Source organism: Ruditapes philippinarum, unplaced genomic scaffold (genome assembly GCF_026571515.1).
Source record: "Ruditapes philippinarum isolate M1 unplaced genomic scaffold, ASM2657151v2 ctg3789_1_1_1_1, whole genome shotgun sequence".
NCBI lineage: Eukaryota > Metazoa > Mollusca > Bivalvia > Venerida > Veneridae > Ruditapes > Ruditapes philippinarum.
Window position 1 is genome coordinate 6,406 of NW_026865739.1, and position 21,508 is coordinate 27,913.

At 29.9% G+C, this 21,508-nt stretch overlaps 1 protein-coding gene across 2 annotated transcripts in view; it reads left to right on the top strand.

The window, feature by feature from the left end:
• Positions 1-2,568: 2,568 nt before the first annotated feature.
• Positions 2,569-21,508, top strand: part of LOC132730147 (E3 ubiquitin-protein ligase RBBP6-like) — a 58,706-nt gene continuing 39,766 nt past the window's right edge. The window contains exon 1 of one of the 2 annotated variants that reach the window (XM_060716002.1): positions 2,569-2,701. The gene's annotated coding sequence lies outside the window, so the exon portion shown is untranslated. Of the gene's footprint in view, positions 2,822-21,508 lie in introns of both variants that reach the window. The other variant, XM_060716001.1, reaches the window with a different exon arrangement.

A 21,508-nucleotide genomic window follows, 5' to 3' on the forward strand; every position in this document is an offset into this window, starting at 1 on the left:
AACCAGTTTGATTTAGTTAAGTGTGGTATCAAATAAGAAATAGTACACAATACCTTATAGTATAACAGTTCCCAGTCAGCGCAAAACATTAAATGGACCGCTGAATTTGGCTTCGGTCAATTAAATGTTAACGGAACGGGCTTACTGATCTGTCACTATAATGCTATATGAGGCCACTATCTCTTAATAAGTTTATATGGATTGGCGTTCGCGGCTGTTTATTTTAAACCACTGTCCTCTCACCGCTGTGGGTTCGTATCCCATCAGTGACACTGTCTTCCGAACTTACGGAATAATATGTTGTTCTACTCAGGTGCCTGTTCGTGTCCGAAAGGATGTACGATGGGCTTCATTAGTAAAGCTAGAAAGTCGCCATATGACATTCACAGTGTTGATGCGACTATAAAGAAAAAATCGCTTCAATTACATACATGCTTGGCACACTCTTACATATCTGTTTAAACCAATATATCTCTAACGGCCAAGATATGAGCTGATAAATAAAATTTAGTAAGACGTTTTCTTAAACGGTCGTCCTTTATATTGTACATGACCATTTATTTATCTGATAAATAAAATTTAGTAAGACGTTTTCTTAAACGGTCGTCCTTTATATTGTACATGACCATTTATTTATCTGATAAATAAAATTTAGTAAGACGTTTTCTTAAACGGTCGTCCTTTATATTGTACATGACCATTTATTTATCTGATAAATAAAATTTAGTAAGACGTTTTCTTAAACGGTCGTCCTTTATATTGTACATGACCATTTATTTATCTCTTAGTCTTGGGCACTTAAAATATTCAATTATTCATTAAGTTTCAAAAAACATAAACAAATAAATAACTAAAGCCTAACTTTTAAAGATTTTTTTTAATATTCTCAGCCTAGCATGTTCCCTTTAAATTATTAAAGATATTTTACCATAATCATAACATAAAACCTACAAGTTTATATTTATTTGTATTTGATATATATTGTTTTAACATTTCAATGAGCTAGCTAATGTTATCATTAATAAAGGTGACATCCCTGACTCTCTTTATAGCACTACCATACGAGGGTTGGTCCAGATATTAGGAGACACATTACTTCACATGACAATGAAATATAAAATACTGCTATAGCTTACTTTGTTACATCCTTATACCACTAAGGGATTAAAAAAAATATATGGATGCACGGCATGCAACTTTGAATAAATGTACATTGTACAATTTACATCACAATTCACATACCAAAATACAAAATATTGAGAAAGCTTTTGTTTCCGCTTAAATGTCACGTTCCGTTAAGCGTATAGTTAAACGGACGTTGCATCATTTGTTATTTATAAACGTCATTTTTTTCTGAATTAGACTATTGTCGAATCCTTTAAAAAGAGTTTGTTTTTATTTAACTGATTTTATAAAATGATTCAAAAAGACGTATTTTCCCTGAGTTTCTAAAATTAGAAAAAATAAGGGGAGGGGTGTCGATTACACGTTACAATGGCAATGTAAATACTTGTTACGTTAATTTGCTATTTTGTAGCAGCTGTTCATCGAAAGAAAGGACAAAGATATCGCCTTGTAACTATATATACAACGATTTTTTTACAATCTAACACTGATTTTAGAAAATACATGAAAAGTCTACGAGTAGCTTTAACAACCATCGTATTTGTTGCTATTTATCTTACGCCTAATATTCTCTTGCAGAAGTGCAAAATTAAAAACACTATACTTAAATGTTAAAGGTAACCTTTACTTCCGAACCATACAGTAGAATTGAGAACTATATACGTCAATCAAAAATGTCAATGTTATTTATTCATATATATCCAAATAACTCTTTTCAAAAAGGGAACACAATTGATAAGCCGCTTCTAATAACTTAAATAGAATTTGATTTAATTTACTGCCTAGTTTTCTGAAATATTTTTTTCGAAATATTTGAATAAATTTCAAGCACAATTTGACACGGTCATGGAAATTGTACAGAAAAGCAAAAATAAAACAAAATCTGTCATAAGTATGCCGCTTCAAGCCACAACCTTTGTAGCATTTTTATCATTTTTTATTCTTTTTCCCAGCCAACAGAACGGTTCTTGTGAAGTCGAATTTGTATCTCGTTTGATAAAGAGCAGACGAGATAACGGAAAAAATAACGCACGAAGTTATGACAAAGTTGGGATTATAATATTTATATTTGATTCCTTGCAAAATGATTTACATTTGCCACACATAACTTTATGATACCTGTGTATGATACAAGCTACAAAATCTACCATTTGTTTTTTATAAAGCTAACAGGCCGCCTCTTTTCAACGCATAGACTAATACAGTTCATATGTCTTTGCTGCTAGATTTGTAGTTTGAAAGTCGCATAAAATGCATGCTTTTTTCTGCAAAACAAAGACAAGACTAATACATTATTCTAATCTAACATATGAAAATAATATTTATTACAAAAAACATTTATAATACATTGATAGGCGCAAGGTGTATAAAACAATATAGGATAATAGAATCACCCTGGTGGTTATGTATGAAAGAAGTGTCGTAACTTTTGGAACACCCTTAATCATAAGTCAAGTGAAGGAAAATGCTTTTACCTTCGTGATAGTAAACGTGAATATGGGAAGAACATTCTGAAGAGAATCTGAGCACGCGAACATATCGTTCTGAACGGCGGTGCTTATCAGTTCTTACATAGGTAACGCTAATTGTTTCTTGATCTACATACAGATATGAAATATTAAAGACGCGTTCGTTAGAAATCTCTGGAATAAGTGGTTTTAAAGAAAGTGATGAGGATTTTAATAAAACATAGCATGTATGTTGCACATATTTTTTTTTTATCTTTTTATCTCTTTAAGTAACTGTTACGAAAAAAAACAACGTTAAAGCGCTTTGTTTTTATCAGATAATTAACATTTGTTTTAAGTGCATATAATTTTGCTTATTGGACTTTATTACACATATTTCTGATTGTATTGTACAATGTTTGCTTAAACCATGATAAAATTATACATGTATATCTTTGTAATGGATTAAATTTCTTGTTATATTTACATGGCCATCATGTGTGAATATATCAAACTTTTATGTAAACATTAATCAATATGTTTTTAAAAATAAATTAAAAGAAATGTTTATAGCGAAATAGCGTAACGATTCATATGGAAATACAAATTGTAGAAATTAATTATGCTATCACTTTTTCAGTGTTATCACATACTATGTTCACATTCAAGTTCGCATGTTTTCAGTGTCATAAAATCATTTTTAAATTAATAAAAAACGATTTGCATAAAGATTGACCACCTAGTTTTTCGGCAACTTTTTGTTTCATAATGACAAATGATATAAAGAATCTTACATTAGTTTTTCGTTTCATATAGCCTTACAATAGCATGTAAACACGTCCGAAAACTGGTCTAAAGCTTGGCACATTGTTGATAATATTTTAAAACTTAATTAGACTAAACTAAATGAAATGCCTTTATAAAAACGGTAACTAATATATGTCTAATCCTATATTTATAGTCGTTTTTGGGCTAAACTACAGTGACATCATATTGACGATAAACAAGTAAACAAAAAGTACCTTTAAACTAAATACAAACAGGTACTCCCACGCATTTACAGTCATTATGATACTTTCCCCCACATGATGCATAGCATGTAAAAAAATACATTTCATAAAGAAGAATTCTATTTTCATTTTTGCATTTTACATTAAATTCTGTTTGAGTTTAATTTCAAAAAAAAATTATTAATGGTTACACTAGACATGTTCATTCCACATAACACAAATGAATTTGTCTATTCAAAAAGTTTGCAATATTTTGAAATCTTAAAGTTTTTATTATCTTAAAGGATATGCATATGTAGCGCAAAACAGAACTTGAGAATAAAAAATCTTATCATTTGAGAAAAAAATAATACATTCAATGTAATCTTTAAAAGTCAAGAAATCACACAAAATGTATAAGTGTACATGCGCTTTCATTCTATCAGTTGCCATAATCTATTTATCAACATTTGTTGTGTCGCTCAAGTCTGTTTAATATGAAATGTAAGTTTGCCAATTGCGCTGTTTTGTTCGTTCTCCGACTACAACTTGGGTAGTTAAAAAGATATAAAACATGCAAAACAGAATTGACTAGTAAATCAAGCAAGTTTTAAAGACTAACTAAATGTTATAATTATACGCTTATTGTCTCAGGAATATTTTAAGCAACACATCAACATAACTTGACAAAAACTTAAAATGAAGAAATTTTCTAAATGTTGTTCACAAATTAAATTAGCCTGAAAATTGTTCAAAATAGTCGTTTGCCCCTCAACTAAGTTTTAATTGAAAACAAAGACGAATTAGCCAAGCGTTATTGGATTGTGATTAAATTTAGACTCTTAAACATATTTATGGGTAACAAAATTTAAGGTATGTTTTTTCTCTATTGTTGCTGTTGTTGTTTTTGTCGTTGTTGTTGTTGTTGATGATGATGATGATGTTGTTGTTGTTGAAGATGATGATGATGATAATGATGGTGATGATTAACATGCTGCTGGCTTGTGTCTCTCAAAATATTCAACCATTATGATAACATCTGTGTCTACATCTCTTTAAAATTTGAAAGTAATACATTCTAAATCAGAGCCACGTACTAAGTGGATGATGTAATTTATGTCTGCATACTTTGTCTTGTAAGATAGGTTGTAAATAATGTTCTACCTTCGAATGTAACAGATGCAGCAAGATAAGATGGTTCTGAAATATCCATGTTTTAAAAAAAACAAACATTGATTTATTGACAAAATTTAAGCTCAACACAAGATGAATATTTATTATTGTACTTTTATATCTCTTCTGATTGCAGGATTTCAGGATTAAAATGTATACACTGCTTATCACTGGCGGCAACTGATCACCGTCTTTAAAATGCAATTATATTTGTAACAATGCATATTATATAAGTGCAAGAGTATTCGGAGCAATGTACTTTTATATACTATAAGGATCATATCAAACATTAATTGAGTTCAAAGATGTTCATTTCGATGTCAAAGAGGTGTTATTATCATTAATTTTCCCGACCTGATAGCCAGACAAAACATAGTTTCCGGATATATATATAAAATTCAGAATGGATTATAACCTTTGCAAGAAAAGGGATAATTGCAATATCAGACATTGCTAGTGCGAATCAGTGTCAATGCTTTACACATGTTGGATTGCAACAATATGCCTGGCAAACACGCCAATCTAACCTCTATCTAAAATGTAACAGTAAGTTTGTATATGAAGCCCACTTACCTATTTTATTGGCCATTAACAGACACCGAAATGTAATTATTATATAAGATGATTTCGTATTTATTAAGGTTTAGTATGAATAAATACAGGTATATTACTGCATATACACACCATTCATAAATTCCTTGAAAATGAACGATATTAATCGGGTATATGAATTGTTTGTATGTAGCATTTTAAATGAAAATGATGATATAAAAGGTATATAATTTGATGATAAAACGAAGCATATATTTGATAATTGTTAACTTTTAAAATAGTCAAGAGAAAAAAAATAAGCTAAAAACACAAAGGGTAGAACAAAATAGGGAAAATCAACAGAATCCTTTTAGAATGTACAAAACCGCGGCAAAATTAAAAATGTTGCATGCGCGATTTGATTGAGCATGGTAATGGACGGTAAGGGTATATGCAAGTTACCTCTATGTCTCTCTAGCTACGGCTCAAGCAGAATTCAACATTTCCACATGAAAATGATGGGTCTCTTAAAATGAACGCCCCACCAGATTGTGTTCATAAAAATCAGTTGCGGCCAGCACTGGAAAAACAAAGACATGAAGATTGCGCTTACGTTTGAAATTAGCACAAAGTACGTTTGTCTAGGTGGACTTTGCAGTAAAACAGTTATCACAATTACATAAATCTTCAAATTCTTTAACAGATGATAAGTAAAATGATGGAGTTTTTTTTGTTATACCACCGCTTTTTGAAGCTGAAAACATAGTTGTATGATTTGTCTTTCTGTTTAATATATAGTTTAATTGAACTCGAACTTTTGTGCACAATTACAACCTCGGATTTTTTTGGCGATAAAATATGACATAATCTGTGTTTTTAATCATGGCGGTTTGTTTTATTTAGAATAAAATATTTACGAAATGTTGACTTTAATGAGAAAAAAATCGCGGCTCAAAAGGAGAATTGTCTAGCGTCTATCTAACTTAGTCGTTGACAGCGCATAGTGTTTATCTTGACAGACTCAACATTAACACGGATGGTTATTTACAAGTTGAATAAACGCATGCAAACAAAACTGTCAGGAATTTCCAAATTCAAAACAAAGATTTATCTTTGGTCGAAACAGTATTGCAAAGACTACCCCCCCCCCCTCCCACCTAAAAAAATGCAAGTTTCTTGATGTTTTTAATTCACTTTTGAATACATTACTACATATTTGACTTTGTGTCATATAAAATGTATTTTATGTATTTTGCTTTAGTAATATTTGGGTTTCTTTTGTAATTTCCATAAAATGAAACTGACCATCTTTTAAAACAAAACCATTTATTCTACGGGAAATTTCAAATCAAATACTGACTGAATGACGAACAGTGCAGACCATTATTAGACGGCGCGAATATGCAAGCTGTTCTAAGTCTAGTCGCATAAGTATATGCAGTTGCCGCCGGCAGGAAAAGGGTTCGATCTTACGACCTCGATGAGTTTATATTCTTTTTACTTATTATTTTGTTAAATCTAAAAAATGTTAATTAAAGCATTACAATTTTGTTAATGAAATTTAGAGGAGGTTGGGCAGAGCACGTAGTTCACATTTACAAAAATAATTAGATTTATTTGAACACGTTTATATTATTAGACAAACTTTCAGAGATATTAGTTATGCAGTAGTTTTTACCTTAGAAAGCGTGTACATATTTATTTTGTCATTTATTTTCCTAATCACGTAATGTTTGAAAATTCTCATCACATGTTATGTTGGTGTTTTTTTGTTGACTTTGAAAATTGAGTACCGCTCGAGCCGGTGCTAGGGGGCATGAGGGATGTTGCGCTTTTTTTATTATCCCTCATGTACAGCCTCAATCAAATCGAGTCTGAAATTTTCATGTAATTATGCTGTTTTTAATGCTTTGGATGAATCACTTTTTTCCAAATATTAATATTATAAGTGCATAAAATTAATTTGGAAAACGTATTTTTAGGAAATAAGTTGTATTTGCCATTGAAATTAATATAATATGAAATGTTGTTTTTTTTTTCATCTTCAATTTGGGAAAATATGAATTAATTTTGAAAAGTATTCTTAGGAAATAAGTTATATTTGCCGTTGAACATTTCTGAAATGTTGTTTTTTTTCTCTGTAATTTGGGAACAGGTTTTCATTTTTCTTTATATCAGTCTTAGATGCAGTGATTTTGATGCGATATTTCTCCGTAGACTATGATTACTCTGCCAGTTACCGAATGCAGTGTTCAATGTACAAAAACTATCTTCACGCTATCTGATGTACAGGCACATTTTGTTAATGCTATTTTGAAGTTATGTCTACGTAAATGCATTTTGCAGATAGTTGTACTCTCTCCACATAGTTTAGTTTTACATACTTTAGCGTCTGAAATATATTAAATTATAACCTAACATTAGGAAAACTGATTCTTGCATTCTACATCAGTTTCTCATTCATATAATGTATAAATTTGTTTAGATCTAAAAATATATAGTGAATATAAACTATTTCAATAAATAACCTTTTGCATTTTTATCCTTGCACATTTTTTTTTTCATTTTCTCTCATGAGCAGACTTAATCAAACCGAGTCTGCAATCCAATTTTTTTAAAGATTCTTTTAAAAGTATTACGTTTTTCACTGGCTCACCTAACATACTCATATAGGACATCACTGTCAAAGTGTTAAATTTGTTTGCTAGGTTATCATCAATGAATTCCTAATGTATGTTTAAGTTAAACATGGAAGTATGTGATCTAAACAGATGTTACGTAATCATATCTTTGTACGCTACAAAACATTATTTCAAAATACTTCATACGTTTCATGGAAAAATCATCGAGTAATGTTCACCATGGTGAAAGTATGAGAAGCAATGTTTTAAATTATATAAAGCTATATATCTGATGCAAAAATTATTCTTTGAATTTAAAAAAAGTATACTTTCACAATTCTTGTATTAAACAAACATGGTAATTTATTACCTTAAAAGCGAATGGCGCATACACAAATCATTGCTATTAAGATAAAACGCTACTTAAAATAGAAAAAAATAATATTTTGTTCGGGAACATTTTATTCTGTTTACGTACACTATTCATGTGTATTAAATAAAAGAGACATTCTTCCGGGAATCAACCATATAATAATGGAACCAATATATTTTTACTGTTGATAAATTGTATTAAAATGTTTCATAAGATATAGATTTCCCCTTAAAAATGATTGAAATTTAATGCATAAAAGTTGAAATTATCTGAATGAAAAACTTATCAAAAATCTAAATGCACCTGTTAACATTGGGAATACAATGACGCAAGTGAATGGAAGATACAATAAAACTATACATTCAAATAAAGTAAAATGGAGCACATTCTTTTTGTATTTTTGTATGATTCACATACAAAAAGATTGACTATAAAGATAAAATTTTATGCGTTTACTGATTACCTGTATTATACACAAATCCTTTCCATTAATCGTTCGTAAAGGTGTACATCACAGAGTGACTGTTTTGGCAATTATTTATTGATATCTTAAGATGGATCAGAAGTGATCACAGGCAAAAAAAAAGGTAGCACCGTAGCACCGAGTTTTATATTTACGAGAGATCAATCTGAGAAAGTTTTCTTGCAAAATAAATCAAGGGGGGTTATTCTTAAAGATATCAATATCTAATACGATATGCTGTAAAAAAGTGATTATCGTAAACATTAAAATCAAATTAAAGGGCTATATTCTGTTAAGATTGGAATTAAGTGCTTAACATAAGAAATCAAATTTGAAGAGGGATTCTTGACTCAGACTACTAAAAATATTTATATGATGGTTTAAAATAGCACGAATCAAAAAGAGCTAAGTGGTATTGGTATTTCTATTCAACGTGGTATGTTCAGTATATTGTTAAAATAATATAAATGATACTTATTTTGGACCTCAATGAATTAATGATCCTATGAATAAATTTGAGATCAGTTAAAGATATGTTATATGGCACATATAAGATTAATTGCATAAACATAAATTGAATTTTATGTTACAAAAAAGTTTCTATGATGGTATGATAACAATGTACAGGAAAAACTTATTTTCAGTTCAATTGAGAATAAAATACTTATTGATAATATACATAAAAAAACCAATCCAAATAGAATGGTACTCCGAATTATTATACAAAATTTTAAAAGGACTCTTTAGTTTAAGAAAAAAAGCCAGAAAAACAAACAAACAAAACAAAAAATAAAAACAGTCCATGAATATATATAAATAATAGAAAATCACATCGTTCGTTTCTAACGATATTTTCATATAGTAGATCCAAAAGAAAATCATTAAGACATGTTAGTTCTATATTTATTAACACTAACTACAGGCTAAAACGTGTTACCCAGGTCCCTTTCTTTTTTTCCTTAGTCTGCCAATTTACAGAATAATGTTACTTATTTACTTTGAAACTAATTATAATTAAAACCAAATGTTGACGCCAATTAGTATGCATTCCCTATTACGGAATGTAAAGAAGACTCCTCAATTATCTAACAAAGTTTGTCAGCTCCTGGAAAAAATAGCAATATCTCTCATACCGTTTCAACTAAGTAAATCTTTCCAGGTAAAAGTTCAGATTGCATGGGTTCATGTTAGGAATAAATCAAACACCAATCAAGATAAAAGCTGGGGAAACGGGAGAACAATTGATAGGGGGAGTGCTGGAAAGAACAAAGCCCATTTAGAAGTCATACCTCACTCTAAGACAAAGTGTAATAGACCATTCTAAACAATTCTTCACTGAGAAAACAGACATTAAAAAGCAATACTGTGAGGCATACTTAATAAAAAACCTGTTGCTTACTTCTGAAGACATTCTTTCATGTATAACACTGTTACCGAATGTATGCAAGAAAAAGGAAAACACTGTTTGAACTTTGAAGCATGGCAGCATCGTCAAATACTTTAACATGTATGAAGAATCAATGTACGGTTATTATTTCATTCATTGTACGTAAAAACATTTAAAAGTAAGGCTTGGTTATTAGGTCTATATTTAAAAAAATATTGTTTGTTTTTTGGAGCGACTTTATTTTACAATTTGTTTGGTTTGACTAAATGTTTTATTAAAATCAGCAACGCAAGGACTGCAACCCCTCACATACTAAAACATCACTCGTTAAACCTTTATTCATGCTGCAAATTAAGTATGTTTTGTGTTTGAAACGAAATTATTATTGTTTTATTAATAAATGAAAAATAAGGTAAAATTTAGACGAAATGAATTAAAATTACAAGTAAATGTAAGGGAACTTCCAGTACAATGTGAAATTTTAAAGTATTATTATATGATTAAAGAAACAATTTATACAAACAATTTATACGTTATTCAAGATTCATGGTTAGGACAAAATAATATCAATCACAACTAACTTCACTGGTTTTGTAAGATAATAACATTACATAATCTAATTTAGACAATTATATTATAGGCACGAAATAAACAGTGGAGACAAAATGATAACATTTATTTCTATTCCAAATTGATGTTTCCTCTGTATATATCTAAAGCAATTAGTTGTATTTCAACATAATATGACAAGGATGCCATTAGAGAAATAAAAAAATGGGCATATACATAAACTTGCAGCAAATCTTATTTGACTACTTTATAATGATATGATTTTAAAACCCTAAATATATTTTAGAAGAACTGATTTCAATGTGATAATGGTAGAGAAAAGTTAAAGGAATCCACTGAGGGTTTTTTTTGACATGACGGGACTGAAAATATTTTTCCAGATAAATGTACCATTTGATGTAGGTTTAGACTACTAATCTTTGATCAAAATTTCAGATCATTCGCGCACTTCGATTTTGAATTGTTAAAAAATGACCGTTTAAACGCATTCACTTAAATTGGGCTATGAAAAGCATAGCAATACGATTTCCAATTATTTTAAAGTATATTTCTTAACTATCTTTGCATATATTTCTGTTTAGAATGCACCAGCTTATTCATGTAAGAAATTCAAATGTTATTTTTAATTTCATGATAAAATGTCAGCACCATGAACAACAACAAGATAACATGCAAATTACAATATTATTTGAAATCTTTCGGCTAAAGACTTCACTAAGATACATATGTTTTCTACAAATTCTAAATTCATTTTCGTATAAATATATGTTTTAAAAATAATAATGAAAAAAACTAAGTACATTTTATTTGTAAACGTGGTACTATCGAAACACATTTATTTCTGGGTAGCAATTGTATCATCACTTTTTGTGCGCTTTTCAGAATGTTATCGCTTTTAAAATCTTTTTGTATATAAAGATATCAGAATATAGTAACTTCAATATCGATGAAGTATGAGATTTTCAATCGTGATTATTAGTTTCAAGATAAAGAAAATAAGAATCCCAAAAGAAAGTCAAAAAAGGCAAAAATTGAAAATTTTACAATCTCGGATTGATTAAGGTTGCCCATGGACAGTACAGTCAAGTGCAAACTACCGTCCACGCCCCTTTTCAGGCGAGACTTTGCTCGAGATCTGTGATAAAATGAATTCATAAGAATTTTTCGGACGAAGTCCGTCTGTTATCATTTTGACTATCTGTCAAATCAACAGGAAAGAACTGAATAGAAAAAGAATTTGCAATGGTTATTTTAGAAATAATTATTATGTCATTGTTATGCAACCAATGTTAACATTTCTTTTTGCATTGAAACTTAGATATAACATGATTTTGCATGCTTACCAGTCTCATTTCGGCCGAATATCTTTTATAGAGATACTTCTTGTTATATTTGAGTATACTTTGTCTTCAACACTTCTCTGTTCTAGGACTTAAAATCTAAAATCTACATAAAATGAACTAGGCTTTTCGAATCTTAATTATATCAAAGTCTACAAACTTAAGGCTTAATTTAATTATAATAAAGATATTGTATATTATTGGTGATAAAAAGTTATATATAGAGACTTGCGTTACTGTTATAAGATATATATAACGTGCTTTGTTATAAAGTAAGTACGCCAACACATAGTAACAATTCTTGGTTTAATCAAAACATGATCTGCCTGATGTTTTATTGGGGTTTCCACTCATGGTTAACATTACAATCATATATAATGGCAAAGAATTGTTCTTTTGCTGGCATAAAAAATATCGACGACTTGGATACGCACTAACTATTAATCCTTTGCCTAGCAAAAATGACATTCCGAATAAATACAAATACTTAACCAACATGTAAAGTAAATATTGTATAAATAGATATAAAATAAAGGCAGTATCTGAAATTATTTTTAAAAAAAGCTTCTCAATATTTACATGTTGAACTCTGTGCATTTGTAATGTTTTTAAATCGGTCATGAAATTCCAATGGAACTGAATATTAGTCAATATCTTGATCTGAACAAAACTGTTGGAAAATTTCTTCTAACTAAAAATCTGCACATGCTGCTTGCAATCATATCATTGTTTAGCTATTCGTTTGAAATTCTTTGCGTTTGTTTGGACAATTATGTTATGCAATGCTGTTTGATATACGCACAGTTCAAACAGCGCAAGCGTGAAAAGCAGTTCAGACAAATAGTTAGCCTTTTTCGTTTAATGACTTCTTAATCCCCGTCTTATGGTCATTTTGCCATATTAATTATTTTCAGTTATTTGAAATATTGATACTTTGATATATACTATTTATTGATACAGTTTTATTATGTACTTTACATAATTTGCACAGTTAAAATATTACAACAGAATCATCAAATATTTCCATTGCAGTTAATAAAATTAGATCACTTTTTGTCATTTGAAAGACATTTTTTGGCGAAAAAATGAAATATCTTGATATATCTGTATTTTATAGTGCTACTTTAGTAGTACAAGCTTTGAATAAATTTATTTGATTTTCAGTAGATTTCTTACATGACATTTCTGTCCAGTTCTAATAAAATAATAATAATTAGCAGAAAGATTGCTTAATTAAAGTGTCGAATAGTGTTTATTGAATACCCTAAAACCGAGAACCCGATTTGATATAGTACTCTATTTGATACGACAGTGTTGTTCCATATGATTTTTATTTTGTATTTTATGGTGCTTCCTAGTTAATAAAATCATTTCGGGAGGGAATAAGAGGTGTTATTATTGCGATTATTTCATCGATATTGAAAATAGATAGGTAGAAGATTCATTATTACAGCTTTCTTGATCACAGGTCGTCATTAAAACGCTTGAGATTTCTATTAAGATATGATTCAGATATTGAAACAATATATGCCGTTTTTATTATTTATTGCATCACAAGAATCCTGAATAATTTGTTGGGACGTAGATTGCAACACCTTTACACAGTTATTCTTAATACATCAAAGGGAAAAGTTGATTAAGTTAAAATCTTTTAAATCCTTAGGCAGCTGTGGTTTATTACAAATATATTTTTATCCAAGAAATTGTAATATAAAGTGCATCTTGTGTGATAATTTGAACGTTAACAGCTTCCTGCCGCAGTGCAACTTTTAGTGGAGTAGAACGCTTTAATACTGAAATTTTAAAATGAAAAACACTCTTACAATATTTAACTGTAGTATTTCCATACATACCAAAACTAAAATATATTTAACATACCTTTTAATTCAAGGACTTCAATATGGAATAATTTTACGTTAATGTTGTAAAAAAACTAAAATATAAAAACATACACACATTATTGGCCATGCGAAAATTGGTCCGTATTTACATTGTTATTGCTGCAAACGAAGCCGGTTGAAATTCATATTAAACAAAACAGACCGTATCAAACAATGCATAACTTATTAAACAATTCAGATTATATTAAATAATGCAGATTACATTTTAAAAAATGCAGATTATATTAAACAATGCAGATCATATTAAACAACAATGCAGACCATATTAAACAATAATGTATATCATATCAAACAATGCATATCATATTAAACTTTGCAGATTATATTAATCAATGCAGAACATACATGTAGTAGATAGTGCAGAACATATTAGACTATACAGATTATATTAAACAATGCAGATTATATTACACAAGTTCCGTTAATTTGGTTGCAGATATACCGGTCACATTATTTGTTGTTTTACCTGAAACAACAATCTTATCTTAAATCCCAAATATCCGTGTAGGTATGCATGTTAATAACCTTAATTTGCTTTTGATTATATTCGGCCGATCATTCTTAACCTGGACAAATATTATCATATGTTTATCACCAAGAACAATAAAAGCATACCTGTATACGTGGCCAGTATTAGGCCCAGAACATTCTACGCAGTTCATAATCAAATCATTTCCAGACGATATCAGTTAAAAAGAGCATATTTCTTATGTCTGACATAAATGAAACTAAACATTTTACGGGCCTTCCACCAAGGGCACTCGATTTCATTACCCTTTCACCAAAGCACACACAGTTGTGACGTAGAACGCGTGTGCGCGCTGGAAAGTAGTGCGTACCAAAATTAAACATAGGGACCTTTGTAATCGATGAATGTAAAGTAAACATAATGGTTAATATCAATTTAAATATTCCATCATATACAGGCTCATTTTTGTATAAGATATTGATGTTTCTCCCTGAAGGACAACTATATCTGAACCATGATTTTATCATAATTAATTACCACAGTTAAAGCAAGATATTATTCTTGGTTTGATAAGTACTTATTTCCTTGCTTTGTAGCATAGGGTGTAATTTATAACTCGGTTGTCGCCTGTGACCAAACTGTATCATCAACATTTAAAAAAAAGAAAGAAAGTCTGCATGTTATATTGTCAACAATTACTTTATGGGTAATATTGAATGATCTTATTTACCCAGTTTGCATTGTTTCATAATTTCAATCATTATATACTTCTTTCTGTCTCTGCTGCATGCAGTTTCCAAAAAATAAAACGTCTGAGTTTTCACATAGAATAAGTCCAGAATGTCTACATGAAGGAACTATGTTGGTATTTTTTCTTACGAGCGTATGGCCCATGCTCAAAATCATTGCTGAGCAGTTAAAACAATACTTAAAACTGAAGAATAATATTTTGTTCCGGAACGTTTTATTTTGTTTATATATACTATTTATGTGTGTTAAATAACAGAACATTCTACGTTACACCTCTTTTGAGAATTAACTATTAGATTATGGAAATTACTTTTTACTGGTTTTATATTTTATGCAAATATTTCATCAGATATACCATTTAAATAAGTCCATTTTAATGTTTTAGAATATTTAAAAAAGAAAAGTTATCTGTGTCAAATAATTTCGATTAGCTAACAAGTCATAACTTTAAAAACTAAATCATCCCATATGTAATTTTTTGTTAATTATAGAAGGTTTAGAAATTATTTATGTCTTTGTAAGGTATAAAACATTTTCCTTGCTCTGTTTTTTTTCCAAAGTTCTTAAAAAATGATTTAAGATAAATGTCCAAAGTAATTATTTAGAGAACACTGTTGTTTGTCTTCGCACATTACCAAAGTCCTTCCTATCAATTGAAATGCCACTGTGAATGGTATGCACAAATATAATACCATACACCAAAAGAATTTTGTTGTTCGTATTAAGTGTACTATAATGCAGATATAAAACTAACTGGTATTTTGTCTAGATATTTTTGCTGCAGTAAATACAATTATTATAACTAGCTTTTACTATGATAATAACAAACTAACTCAATCATAGTGAATACAGTTCATTTATTGTTATAATATGACAGTACCTAACAAAAATAACTAAGTTTGAGAACTGTTACAAGAGAAATAATGTTATATTCTGTTGAACTCTCTATAATGCCATTTATTAGAATGTTGTATTAAAAAGGATAATTATATCTTAAGTTGTAAATTCTTGCATTTTTCCAACTTTCATTTTTTATGCAAAGAGAAATATAAAGGGATAAAATTCTTTTTGTGATTTTAATAAATGCCAATATAAGATTGTTCTCGCACAGTAACACACGTTGAAACACTGGGCCCTCGTAACGACTTAAATACTAATATGCTTATTGCTCTTTTTTCATGTGTTTTACCTCGGGTGCTCGTCATATTTTCTTATTGCAAACTTTCGAAAGCAAAGAAAAACATCTGTAGAACAATTATAAATTGTATACACGATGCGTATGATTGATACATTTTGTTGGCCATAGCGATATAGTACTTCGGGTATAAGAAATAATTCAATTTATTATCACTGATTTGAATTACGCAATGTCATTACTCATAAAGTGATCAAACCTACTGAGAACACAATATAGTTCTAAACCAAAGATAAATCAGAAATAATAGTATTTTGCTCATGCAATGCTAGCCTGTGTGACCGACTTACAGTGTATATTGACATCACTATTGAACTGTGCATAGAATAAACGAGTCATATATGTAATCAATTATTTGTTTCAAACCGGAAATTACGTCATTACTCCAGTTGTCGCCTACAACTTATAACGTAAGGTAAACTTTCCAAAGCATCGTTTTCATTCTATACAAACAAATTCGTAGGGAAAAGTAACATTTCGATAATTACTGTGTTTTCTTTCTGCTGAAATTACTTCCAGTTGAGAGAAAATAACTTCCACGTGTACAAATCAGAGAAATGGGCGGAATGCTTCGTAGTAATTCTCAATATTCCGCATGTATGAAATACACTTAGAGAAAAATCTCGTTTCGAAAGTGTCAGTCATTTATAATTGTCGGCCAGACATTTCATCCAAAATACCTGTTTTGTTGTTCTCATTAAGCATGATTTACTCAGGAACGTGATCTCTGAACATCCCTAGCTGTCTTTTACGAAATAGATAATAGAGAATAAAATGAAAAATAGGTGGTTCTTCAGACATGTCCATTTGTACTTGAAATGTTACACAGAGAAACACGAGTGTTATTTCTCTATACAGATGTACAGTTTCTCTGCATAGATGTACAGTTGTTCTGCACATATGTACAGTTTCTCTATACAGATGTACAGTAACTGTACAGATGTACCGTTTCTCTGAACAGATGTACAGTTTCTCTGTACAGATGTACCGTTTCTCTGAACAGATGCACAGTTTCTCTGAACATATGTACAGTTTCTCTGCATAAATGTACAGTTTCTCAATACAGATGTGCGAGTTTCTCTATACAGATGCATAGTTTCTCTTTACATATGTACAGTTCCCCTCTATACAGATGTACAATTTATTTGCACAGATGAACCGTTTCTTTGTACAGATGTACAGTTTCTCTGTACATACATGTATGTACAAAAGAAAACATGGTCGACGTGACTTAAATAAAAAAGGTATTATAGTGCCAATAGTGTAATTGATGACTTTATAGGTTATAATCGAAATGACTTAATTACCAGAATTGTACTTTTTCGCACGAATAATCTTAAACCCACTTGACTCACGGATAGTTCCGAATATATTTTCTTCGGAAGTTATCGGTAATATTTAAGTGATAAAATGAATGTGACAGTCTTTTATAATTAAGATAGTCTATTTTACTATAAACTTTTGTAATTATCAATTATTTGGTTAATTAGATAGTCAATATTTTACAATATATGTATATAGCTAATTTAACTGTTGAAAGCAGAAATTAGCATAATTTCAGTCTAAATATATAGAGACAAAAAAAACACCATTAATACAGCTCGATGTAGTAAAATCATTTCATTGCAATGCTAAGATATAACAATGCAATAAGCAATAGAGATGAAATACACGGATTGGGGCTTTCATTAGTGATATAAATAAAGGCGTATATTATATTTTTAGAATGATATGCGTTTACAAATCTTGACAAAATGTAATTCTTCAATAATTCTGGACAAAGCATTGTTTTCAAACAAAATTTGTTTTAAATAAATCGTTAGTTAACTAACTTTATTAATAGTTTATTAGTTCTTAATCATTAATAGTCACAACACCTTAATCACTGCAACCATCATTTCATATTTGGTTTATACAGAATTTATTTTAGTTCGACTGTGTATGAAGCTATAAGCTTATAGACACACTTTCGAATCCGTTCATTGAAACAACCAGTACTGAGCAATGAGTGTAAATATTCTTGCTCAAGGAAACAACGACTTACCCCTCAAGTGATTTGAACCCATGCAGCTAGCCATCATTAGATTACTTGTCCGAAGCGTTAACCACTCGGCCATGCCGCCACATAATTGTTGATTGAACTCAAATCAACAGCATCACCGAGAACATAATAATACGAGCCAGTATCCTCGTAAAAGTTTTCTGCAAATTGTATATTCTCAACCCTGGGTCTGAGTCACTTTTAACTATTGAAGGGTAGTAATTCTGCACTTTTTAATTTCTCTCGTGAACAAACTCAATAAAACCAAATTCAAAAGGAATCTTGCATTGGCCAAGTGTTTATTGTATCAACTGATGTCATGTGTTGTGTGTCAACTTTAAGAAAAGTTGATTCTCAATGAATTGATAATTTGATATATCTTTCTGATTCCCCGGAATCATTGATTTTAATGCTTAAGTGTTAATACATGTTTAAGTTTGAGTTTAAGTTAAATTGGTTAAGTCAGTGTTCGTTAAAGCGGTAAAGTATGTGTTAATTAAATGTGTTTTAATAGTGATGTGATTGTACAGGTCATTATCTCTCATGCATATTTTATTTAAATTCCTTGCTTTTAATGGATCGCCTTTTTTCTGAATATTCGTTAGTCGTTCAGTTCCTCACATCAATACCAATATCCCGCATGGCCATAAAGATATTTCTGTCCTGTACAGAATATCCTTTGTTTACTAAACATATTTCATTTATCAAAAAACAAATATTTAAACTGATTTTACCCTTTCTTCGCTTTAAGCTATACGTCTTTCATTGATTTTAGTTCAATTGTTTGCAAAAGTTCTTACGTGGAAATGTTTATATATAACACTTGTAATTCTTTCACCATTAACAACAAGAGCTCACCTCCCACGATATCCCGCAAAGTTCTAGTAAAAAGAGTTCGATATGAATCATACCCAAGCTGGTGAAATGTAACAAACAGAATAAATATGTTTCAACTAAAAAGATGCTCCAAATGACCCCACTTATATAACAAGAAGTATATTTACTACAATACTATAATACAATTACAGTCTGTCGCAGTCTCATTTATGAGCAAGCATTGTTGCCAAAATAGGTACAAATTCGTAAAGAAAACAATGATTCCAGTCTAAAACTATCATGATGTAATTATTGCCATATTTTACGTTGGCGTAAATTAGCAGAAAAATGAATGAAAAGAACGCATTTATGTTTTTGCCGAAAGGGGTTAACAGATGCATGTTCAACTCAAATTATTATTGATATATTTCATTTCATTTTAGAATTGTTTAAAGATTGTTGTAGGTATCGTTTTAAATAAGCAGAAGGAGAGGTCCTTCGAGAGCAAAGAAAACTAAATAATACGTTAATAATTGCAGTCTGTCCTGCGCTATTTTTGTTTTGATGTCTTGTTGGGCTCACTGTCCGTGGTCTTCTGTTGCTTATCGTGTTAGGGTTGCGTTGATCAAACACCGCCCTTTTTCGATGATGTCGTTTTTCATATCTTAGTTTCACTGAATCTGTTCATGAGAAATGATGATATTTATGTATTAAAATTGACAACAATAAAAGCCCACTCTTCGTGATACTTACTATACATAATAATCTATTGTAGTATGAATTATCTCAAAATGTAAATAAATCGACACATCATTTAACTTTTTCTGTCATTACACAAAATTACACACAAATTACACACAAATAAGTAATACAGATTTAACTGTAAATCATCTAATAACAAATAGTCGTTCTTTCAGAACTAATAAGTAATAAAAAGTATTTTTAATGAGAGGAATCAATATAAAACCAAAATGCCATACCGTGTGTCATGTGTCGCCTTTTTTCAATCTTTAAATTACACAACCTGAAATCAAATTTATCTTACATCTTATAAAATGTAACAAACGAATTTGCTGCGTTAGTTTGCATTATGTGAACCTCTGATATTATATATCATCCTTAGATCTGATGCTTTCAGTTTATATTTATATGATTTTCATATTGTTAATCAAAATAATTCATATCAATTTATTATTGTTATCCATCTACCCTCTTTTCTTTTTTCGAGTCAAAGACATACATACTTTGTCGTGTCAAATCAATTTTGTTCTTCGTCCAGCTTATTTACCCTATGTTACAAAGTTTTGTCAAATTTTAACATTTGGTTGTGTGAAATAACGATGTCATTATACATTGTTGAGTACAATACATATTCTTTGGACTAGTAACTAGCTGCAGTCTATATTAGCCTTGTCCAATGTAGTTTTGACCGCTGTGTAGAATTCAGCATGTATAAATACCTTATAAAATGTTACACTAAAAATATAACAATCATGTATATTAATTGTTACGTTAGCTTTTCAATACTGCTTCTGTGCTTCATTTTGCACATCAATTGAACATTCTTTCTTTTAATTCAAGGAAAATTTAAGCGTTGTATTTTTTTGTTAACATAACAAAATCAATTTGAACATATTTCTAAGTGCATTTCTAATTAGCCCTTTCATGTTCAAATTACTCAAAGTATCGTGCACTTACAAGACTTCATACTCAAGGACCATTTCTGACTGAGAATAAAAACCTCACACAAACCTTTCAGAAGTCTTTATTAAATTACGAGATTGTCTATTTCTTAATTTTCTTGTTATGATGCACGTGCGTGTTAAGGAGATGGGCGTTATGTCTGTTATAGTTGATGAGAGCATCAGAATGTCCATACACCGTAATTCCATTATTTAATGTAAATAAAAAATATGCAAATACACTTTTCCATAGAAATGAAATGAATGTACAGTTTGGCACTAGCGGATACGGGGTTCAATCTACATTAATTGTTTATAAAACAAAGTTTCATGCAAGCAAATGCAAAGCAGTATCAAAGATTATTTTAAAAGGTAATACCTTGCATTTGTTGTAATATGCTTTGCTTTTGCATGAAAAGGATAAAATAAGTACTCCTAATGGGGTACTCCTAATGGGGACGTTGTCCGTAGTTTGCATATAAATTTACTCTATATAGCTACTATTTGGCTTCTTATCAACATAGCCTCAATTCGACTTAGCATCTCTTCTATCATTTAGACAATTTGTCAACAGTTCTGATGAGCGAATGAGCATGTTTTATTGTCTACTAGTAAATTCATATGTTGCCATTTT